Raw genomic sequence first — 9,612 nt, 5'->3', positions numbered from 1 at the left:
TTTCGGGGCTGCTTAATTTGGGGTCTGCGTCCCCCTGGCAGATCCAGCTGGCTGAATAAAGAGCATATTTCCTATAACTCACTGATTTCTGGTGGTCCGTGTGTCTTTTGGGGGCTGGCGGCTACAACAATGTGTAGTATGGCAGGTTGTATTTTTCAAAAACAGCTGCCACAATATGTTCTATTCAACACGCTCTTATGTCATGCTGTGACATTCCTCTCGTTGAGTAGTGGGATCTATGTCCCCTCCCTTGCAACTAGATAGGAATTTGTGACTGCCTTCGTCAGTAGAGCATGTCAGAAGTGAAACTACATGACTTCCAAGGCTGACATAAAAATGTCATGCACTTCTGCCTTGCTCTTAGGATGCTTGTTTTAGAATACGAGCCACCACGCTGTGAGGAAGTCCAGGTCACACGAAGAGACCATATAAGGTGTTTCGGCTGACAGGTCCAGCTGGGCTCTCAGCCAACAGCCAGCATCAAGGGCCCCACATGTGAATGAGGATGCCTTTGAAATGACTCTAGCTCTAGCTCCAGCCATTATCTGGCTGACATTGCATGAGAAACCCTGAGCAAGAATTACCTAGATGAGAGAGATAATAATAAAATAATTGTTTTTTTAAGCCACTGAATTTTGAGGTGATTTGTTACACAGCAATAGATAACTAGGACACACTGTTATTTCAATGAAGATTTGATTGCCTATGCCTGCTACTGAAGTGTAAGCTAAAAAAGGTGGAGACTGAGTTTCTCTCATCCACAGCTGTACCCTAGGATCTAACAAAGGGTACATGCGCATCAGAATTTGTTAAATGAGTGAACACATCATTGCTTTTGATTCTTACAAACCCTTGGATGAAATCAGTAAGGTAGGCACTCTTATCATATTTATAGTTAAGAAAAACTGGACCTAGAAGGTCAAGTGACTTACCTAAAGCCAGTAATTGCCACAGTAAGACTAAATCCCACGTCTCCTGACTCCGCTGAGTGTTGTCTTTCTCCTGTACCATGCTGATGTCAAGTAGATCCCATATTTACAGCTCCGTGTGACTGTCCTAAACTGGGGTGGTCCTCTGGAATGATGGCTTCCACATAAATCCAAGCTTGGCATTCTTCCTCAAACAGGTAGTCTCTACATGAAGTCTAGAAGCAGGCACAGATTATGGCATGGCTATGAGAACAGAACAGGGAATTCCAGAAGGAAAAAATGCTCTTTGAGTGACTTACAGCCTAAAGTGAACTGGGCATGTGCAGAGTTGGCAGTGGCTCTCTTAGCTAGAGAGAATAGGCAAGAGAAGTCTGGGATTAGTGAGAATAGGGAGATCAAGGGCCCCAGATGTAGGGAGGTCTCTCCTGAGCTCCACATCTGCTGAAACCCTGAGTTGTCCACCTTCTGGCCCAAAGCAACTAGTGGTCCAAGGAGGGAAGTTGGGCCCAGGAAGAGATCTCTGTTCCTAGAGCAACCAACCATGACATTGATGAGGAAGATGACATGACTCCAACTATCCCAGAAATGGAGATTGCAAACTAGAGGAGGGGAAAAACATGGTGCATTTTCTCCTTTATTCCCTTTCTTCTGGCCTTCTCAAATTTGACATCTCCATTTTATGACAACCAGGATTTCTGTTGAATCTTGGCAACAAAGCTCAGGCTTTTATTAGCGTGCAGTAAAAATGGTATTGACCTCAGTAACAAATAAATTAAATCCTGGTTGGCTTGGAGTTTAACATCTTGGCCTTTCTAAGTTTACTTGCCAAGTGATTTACTTCCTTAGCTCCTTTAACTCATTATCCCCAGCAGCTGACCTTTCATTGGATGCCATTTATCTTACCTCCGGGATACAGATCACAGACAAACCTGACAATGAGTCTTAGAAAAAAATCCATAAAAATTAAATGTGTTTTAGACATGCATACCATGGAGGGGTGAAAAACAATGTGGATGATAAGAGTCATGGGTGCATTCAGAGGTCTGGGGCCAGTCCTGATTGTGGCTGTGCACCAGTCCTCTAAGCTTCTTGGAGCCTCAATTTCCCCACCTGTCAAAATGGTAATACTGTCACATTAGCACGGAGAACTGCTCCCTAAAACTAAATTCCATCCTAAAGTATTTAACTTCACTCCATAAGAATTTACTGACTACATTTCATGAACAGATTGAGATCCCCAGTGGAATACAAGATGTAGTCCCTGTTCTCAAGACTCTAAGGGAGATAAGATGCGTATGGAATGACAGCCAACCTAAGGCTACCAATAGTGGCAGAATGGATTGTAGAGACAATAAATGTGATCAGTAAAGAAGGCTGCATGGAAGAGGTGAAACGTGCACAATGAAGGATAGGCAAAATTTAAGTAGACGGACTGGAGTCATATAGATTTAATATACAGCAAAATCTTCAATAAAAAGTTTATTACATAAATATTTTGATATTTAAAGCCACAGTATATTCCTAATCTGAAACTGCTCTGCAGGTAGACTGCATTATTTGTTCAAAGATATTTGCTACACCTCTACACAGCCCCTCCCTAGGGCCCCTCCCTGTGGGAAGATTAAACCTCCCAGCCTGCTGATGTCAGACTTAGCCATGTGACTTCATTTCCCAATGGAAGTGATATACATCACATCTGAGCAGCTTTGACAGCCACCGAATGGTTCCCCACACCCACCCCTTTAGTCTGGTTTTATTTTCTCTCGATAAGCTCTGTAGCTAGGATGTGGGTGAGGGACTTAAAAACAGTAGAGGAAGGCAGAAAAAGGAGAAAAGGAGAGGAGGGAGAATGAAGAATAAAGGAAAAAATAATATTTGTTCCCTACATGTAGTCCAGGAAGTTCCTACGGCTCTGCGGGAATGGAGGTTGACTGCCCTCCCCTACTCCTATGTTATACCTTTAACGTCCTGGGATCTTGCACCCTGGCTAAGGCTCCCCCACTGTGAAACTCAGGACAGAAAGTTATAGAACTAAACCTGATAAGTTAGCCCAGTAAAAAATGTCAAGCTGCCTGGATGTCCTGAGCCAGCCTTCTTTTCTATAGCTAAAGAGAAATTCTCCTGAGAATGGGCTATCCAGAAAGAACATTGAATTGGGAGTTGAGGGACCTGGGACCCTAATCCTGAACTTGTCCCTGATCAACAGAGTGACCTCGAACAAGTCACATTACTTCTGTGACCCTAGGTTCTCTATCAGTGAAATGGGAGTCGAGGGGCTGGCTCAGGACATCCAGCCAGTTTGTTATTTACCTCCCATAATGCCAAACACTTGCTCAAGTCTCGCCCTTCCACTATACTCAACTCCTTTAGCAAGCTGAAGGACATTTCTTTTGATCATTTCACTATAGATAGTAATTGCTCCAGAATTGTTCCTTTTCTTCATCTGCAGTAGAGGTGGGAGTAATGACCTAAGGTTCAATGATGTCTCTAGCTACTGGCTCTTGGCTCTGCAGAGCAGCTGGCAGTGGTGTTCCTGGGAAATGAGCTGGACACTGCTACAGTTTGGCTTTTTCCCTGAACAGCTGGTGTGGAGATCAGGGAGGGCAGGACAACCTCTGAGACTTTGGCCAACCACAGTGTATATTAAGGGCAACCCAGATGGCTGCTAGCCAACGACCCAGGTCTGTGTAATTTGCAAGCTACAGTTTCTCCTTTGAAGGTTTCTCTCTCCAGTATATGAGGAAGGTTTATCGTTCCACTTCAGCACCTGCCAACCTGGGCAAGGCCTGAGCCTCTATCTTCACATGGAGCCTATGCATCTCCTCCTTCCCCAGGGTCAATCTGAGGCCCCTCACATGGGCCCCACCATGCTTCCTTGAATAGGCTTTAGAGATGGAGTTCTAAAAGAAGATTACATTCCTGTGCCTCTCTCTTCCAAGAATGAATACAGACTCTTCTCTTATTTCCTGAAAGCTGTGAGGTTAACAAAAGTACTGAAGGCTTAGGTTGGAAAAAGAGAGTTACAATTATAGAAGAAAACCGATTAAGTTGGAGGTTATCTGCAGACCCTCCTGTAGTGCTCTCGGCCGGACTCCCTTACCTGGAGTCCAGGCCCCATTGCTCTATTTCCCCAAAAGAGAAGAGGAAAGCCTCTCCTCCACCGCGTGAACGTTGGAAGGACTTCTGCACTGAGCGGTAGCTCTGTCTGCCCTCTAGGAAGACAGCCTTCTGCATTAGTATACACAGCCGCTTATTTTCTCATCTTAGCCTGTCCATTCCAGAATCAGCTCTGTGCTTTCCTCTGCATAACCAAAAGCCCAGTTTTTTTCCCCAAAACGAAACCCAGTGCTTTCCCTTAAGTGAATTTGCCCTCTTTCTCTTGCTCAACAGAAAACAGCTGAGGCTTTGGAACTACTGTGTCCCCTGCTTCGAGCCTTCTATGTTACAGGGGTATCAAGATCCAATATGAGAGCACCCCATCACATAAGTAAAAATCAGGTATAAACAACCGTATTTGGTCCAGTCATAATTGAAGGCAGAAGTAGCCAGGCAGACTTCAGAAGTAGGTGCTTTTATGACTCAAGGTTTTAAACTAAGCATAGAATTAGAATGGCCTTAGCACATGGTGTCATCAGCCAGCAGGACCAAATTACCCCTCTGTTTATTTTTTTAAAAAGGCATTGACCTATGAATAAATAGCACTTGACATTGAAAATTGCCACATTAAATACCCAGCTCCTCTGCCGATTACAGCAGCCTCTGGAGCTCTTCCAAATTGTCACCTAGGATGAATATGACAGCAAATAATGCTGTAAAATAAGTAATCTGCTCTATAATTATTTTAGCGGCTGCAACTGCCAACCAGCAGGATCACTTATGAAAAAGGATGCAGTCGTTCCTTATTAAAAATGCATGAATATACAGTCTCTTGATTGTGGAAATAATCAGCAGACTATCTAATGTAACAAGACTTAGCCACAGAAGAATTAATTAGGGTAAAATTGATTAAGGAGAAGAGGGTAAAAATCTATCTGTGATGATTCAAGCTCCGATTAAACTCAAGCATTAATTCTCACATTCTTTTCAAATTAAGAGCCTCATCTAAATGCTCCACATTAATATTCCAACATGCCCCACCCCTCCTTAACCAAAGAGAAATGCAGACATTTCTAATGAAAGCTAAATCCTGTTCTTGTTGACTGTAAAGCCTCTGTCTTGAGGATCTCAGGAGGTTGGAGCTTTTGTTATTCTTTTAAATAAAAGCACAGGGTAGGGTGGGTGGTAGTGAAATTCCCAAATTCATTCTGGCCTTGAACACAGGATTTTCGTTAGGAGATTTCTCAAAAGGTAAAAGAAGCATGCAACACAAATAATTATGTGACAGCCTCCTGAATTCTCTTTTCCTTGCCATAACCTGCTCTGGTACAGAGAAGGAGATCTTGAAGGGGTCATATATTCCATCCCTTGCCCTGAGACTGATCTGTAATTATCTAGCATCCCCCGAGAGGCCTCCGGCCCCGCCTGGGACACCACAACTCCCTTGGCAACGCGATCAGGCAGTAATATATTTCCAGCTTCAGTTCATCCACCCCCTCCTTCTCTTGAAGCCTTTTGAAGAATGTGAGGAGAAGCTTCCTGCATCATTGATTTTTCTCTTTTCACTTGTCCTCCATTAGGAACCCACCCTGTGGTTCCTGGCTCTCCCCGGTCCAAACCGTGCTTATGTTTCACAGGGTCACTGACCTTTCCTTCCTCCTCCAGTGACTGCTATCTTTGCAGCTCTTCTTCCATCTGCCACCTTGGTTTTTGTCCCCATGGCTGTTACGGTTAAGTACATCCTTTGTCTGGGCTGGGACAGGCACCTCGCGGCTGAGAAGCACCCCAGAAGGCTCTAGCTGTCCCTCCGCCTGCCGTGCTCCTAAACTATCCTATCTAGGGGAACACATTCGAGTCAAGGTGCTCTGAGGTGGGAGCAGTCAGGGTTGCCAGCCTGATTCATCAGTGAAATGTGGGGAGAAAGAAGTAAAGAAGTAATTTCAAGCCCTTTGTTTGGCCTGAACCTGATCTTGTTTTCTCTTTACCACCCTGAGAGGTAGTCACATTCTCATTTGACTCTCAGGAGACAGAACTGTACACAGAAAACTTCAAGAAGATTCTCCCTCCACCTTGGGGAGTCCAGCCAGGCTCCCCGTGGTGTTTGCCAAACAATGGTCAGGGGAGAGGGTATTCCAGGCAGAGGGAACAGCATAAGGGTATCTGGGATAGCATAAATGTGGCAGGCTTCAGAACTTCCTGGGCCTACAAGGAAGGTCCTATTTATATTTATGACCAAATACCCATGGTGTCCCCTCCCGACACAGCCCTACGTGCTGGTCTCAGCTGCTTCAAGCGTAGCTGGGCAGATGTTGGTGGAAGAATTCAGCCACCGGGAAGCTGTAGGACTACCATTGCTGAGAAGTCTGGACACTCCTCCCCCTCAAGTTAATCTGAGCTCTCCCTCAGGCACAGCCATACTGTCCTGAGTCTGTGCCCACCTCCGGCCTCAGGTTCACCCTGCATGAGTTTGAATGACAAAGGAGAAATAAGGTGAGGTGGTAGCCCCCGTCTCTTCTCTCAGGAAACTCCTTTACCTCTATGTAAATTTGTGGATGCAAATAATTATGGAAGGGCAGGGACCCCTAAGCAGCCCAGCCCTCGAATGCAAATAGTTATGGACAGGGAGGGATGGTCACCCTAACAACACCCATTCACAGAGCTCCAGGGAAATGTCCTGTGCCCTCCACTAAAGTGACCACGGCCGTAGCCAGCCCTCTCCTTCTTCTCTCCCCTCCACCCTCTCTTACTCGATTCTTCACTCTCTCCCTCAATTCAGTTATTAGCAACCTGATTCTGAGGACCTACCTGGGACTTTAACTTTGTCCTAGGTACCAAGGACAATGCAAGAGAAAAAGATGTGCTCTCTGCCCTTGAGAATGTCACAGGTTGGCAGCAGGATGACATTCACTCAACTGAAGCAAGTGAAAAATCATAGTAGATGGCTGTATCATAAAGTATTAAATTGGATGTCTCCAATTTAACACTGAATAAAATCAGAGAAAAGGAGCAACCCTTGGGATGTGGGTCGGGGAGTTCGGAGTGGCGCCAGGAAGTAGGTGGGACTTGAATTTAGCCTTGAAGCTGAGTTGGCATCATGTGGATTGAAGCGAGAGAGAAAAGATTCCAAGGAAGAGTGGGACTGAGCGAAGGTGGAGGCTACAGGGCAGCTGGCGGCAGGGCAGCTTAGGGAACGTTTGGCCTGGCTGCAGGAGAAGGTACTTGCTGGGGGAAAGAGAAGCCAAGCTTTGTAAAGCCTGGAATGTTAGCTTTAGATATCTGAATTTTAGCCTAGACTGTTGATTCTCAAGTTTTGGTGTGCTATAGTGTCACCTGGGTACTGGTTAAAATAAGGGGCCCAGGCCCCAGCCTCAGTAGGTATGGAGCATTTAAACAAGCACCTTGGTGACTCTGATGGTAGCCCACAGGCGCATTTGCTGAAGGTCCTCTTCTCACCATCTTTGTCCCTCCTGTGGGTAAAGCTGGGCTTTGTTTGCACCATGGAAACCTCAGGGCCACAGTGGGCTCCCAGCTTCTGCAAAGATATTGAGCCTTGTCTCCTAGGAACCTGGAGGCCTGCCCAGGGAGGAGCTGTTTTGACTACACTGTAGTGAAAGGGAAAACAGCCCTGCTGAACCTGGAACTGCTAGATTCATTCCTGTAGAAGAGTGGAGAAGCTGCCCAGACCTTGGGACCATGTGTGGCCCCTTCTTGAGCTACTCACCCCGCCCCCACCATTGGAGGGGGAGCCAACAAAGAAATATGTTTAATAGAGATATTTTTATGTTATAAAAGCCTTCAGCTCTAGGTTCCTTTAAATAGCAATCTCCCCTTAGCACTGTAACAACAGTGAATCCAGATCCACCCTTTAATAAATGTATTTTATGGCTAGTTACTTGAGCTCTCTCTTTGCAAAAACATGGATGGATCTGGAGGTTATTATGCTGAGTGAAATACGTCAGACAGAGAAAGATAAATACCATATGATTTCACGTATATGTGGAATCTAAGGAACAAAAGAAAAAAATGTATTTTATGGCAAGTTACTTGCCCTCTCTATTAAACCTCTGTTTAACTTTTCAATTTATTTTTTTTAGGCGAGGCAACCCTTGGTTGACCTCACAGATTGCAAGGACCTTGTCAGCTTACAATCCCTTATTTTTTTATTTTATTTTTTATGTCTACAGCACCTGGTCTTCCTAGGTGGTTTCCCATCTAAGTACTAACCAGGCCCGACCCTGCTTAGCTTCTGAGATCAGACAGGATTGGACTTGTTCAGGGTAGCGTGGCTATAGACTAACTTCTCAACTTTTCACTGGGAAATTTTCAAACCTAGAGAAAAGTTGAAAGGATAGTACAGGAAAACCTACACAGACATACCTTGGAGGCATTGAGGGTTTGGTTCCATATCACCACGATAAAGCGAGTATTGCAATGAAGCAAGTTGTAATCTTTTTACTGGTGGAGGGGCTTGCCTTTAATTTGTTAAAATGCCAACATTCGTGAAGTGCAATAAAACAAGATATGCCTGTATTTACAAAGATTTACATTTACAAATGTTAACATTTTACCATTTGCTTTCTCTTCTCTTTTTAAATAAATAGATGTATATTTATATTTTTTAAATACATATATACACTTTCTTTTTGTAAAAGCATTTGAAAATCACAGAATCATGACACTTCACTCTGAATACTTAAGAATCAGGACATTCCTCCTGTACCACAAGAGTATTATCACGCCTGAGGAATTTAACATTAATACAATAATATCAGCTGACTTATGGAGGATATTTAAATTTCCTTGATTCTTCCAAAATACCCTTTGTGGCTTTTTAAAAAAGTCCCAGAGACAATGAAGACTCACACAGTATATTTGTCACGTCTCTTTTGTTTCCTTTAATCCAAAACAGTCTCCTTACCTTATTTATTTATTTATTTATTTTTTTAATGATACTGGCATTTTTGAAGAGTCCAGATGAGTTATCTTGTAAAATGTCCCACAATCTGAATTTGTCTGATTTGATTTAGGATATATATTTTGGGGCAAGAATGTATCACAAAGGTGATGCTATGTCTTTTCTGTGCCATGCCATTGTGTTGGAGAGCATGCCACGTCTATTTGTCCCATTAGTGATAATGCTAAGTTGGATCGCTTAGTTAAGGTGTGTACCAAACATTCTGCTGCTTAGTTTAATTTAACCAAGAACTGTGCAACTCATTAATCAATTCAGTCAGATTATAAAGTGCTTGAGGGTAAGAACTGAGCTTTTTCCTTCTGAAAATGCTTTACAGTTTACAAGACTTTCATATAGATGACCTCATTTGCTTCTCAGACACTGCTGAGGGAGCTATTTTTATTCCCATTTTACAGGAATATAAAATCTCACAGGAGCCTGACATCGAATCCCAGATCTGCCCTTTAATAAATGTGTTTTAGGGCAAATTACTTAACCTCTCTATTACACTTCTGTTTGCAAAACAAACCTTTGTTTGTAAGATGAGGATAATGATATCTTCCTCTCAGAGTTGTTGTGAGGACTAAGGGTACTGAAAATGAAATGCTTGACATAGTGCTTAGCACATAAAAA

At 43.6% G+C, this 9,612-nt stretch overlaps 1 pseudogene; it reads right to left on the bottom strand.

Annotated features, from left to right (window-relative positions):
- Window positions 1–8,200: 8,200 nt before the first annotated feature.
- LOC111740622 lies at window positions 8,201–8,319 on the bottom strand (annotated as a pseudogene).
- Window positions 8,320–9,612: the final 1,293 nt, after the last annotated feature.

This window comes from Pteropus vampyrus, unplaced genomic scaffold (genome assembly GCF_000151845.1).
Source record: "Pteropus vampyrus isolate Shadow unplaced genomic scaffold, Pvam_2.0 Scaffold66, whole genome shotgun sequence".
Lineage (NCBI taxonomy): Eukaryota > Metazoa > Chordata > Mammalia > Chiroptera > Pteropodidae > Pteropus > Pteropus vampyrus.
Note: the sequence above shows the minus strand (reverse complement) of the source record. Positions and strands in the feature narration are given on the sequence as shown.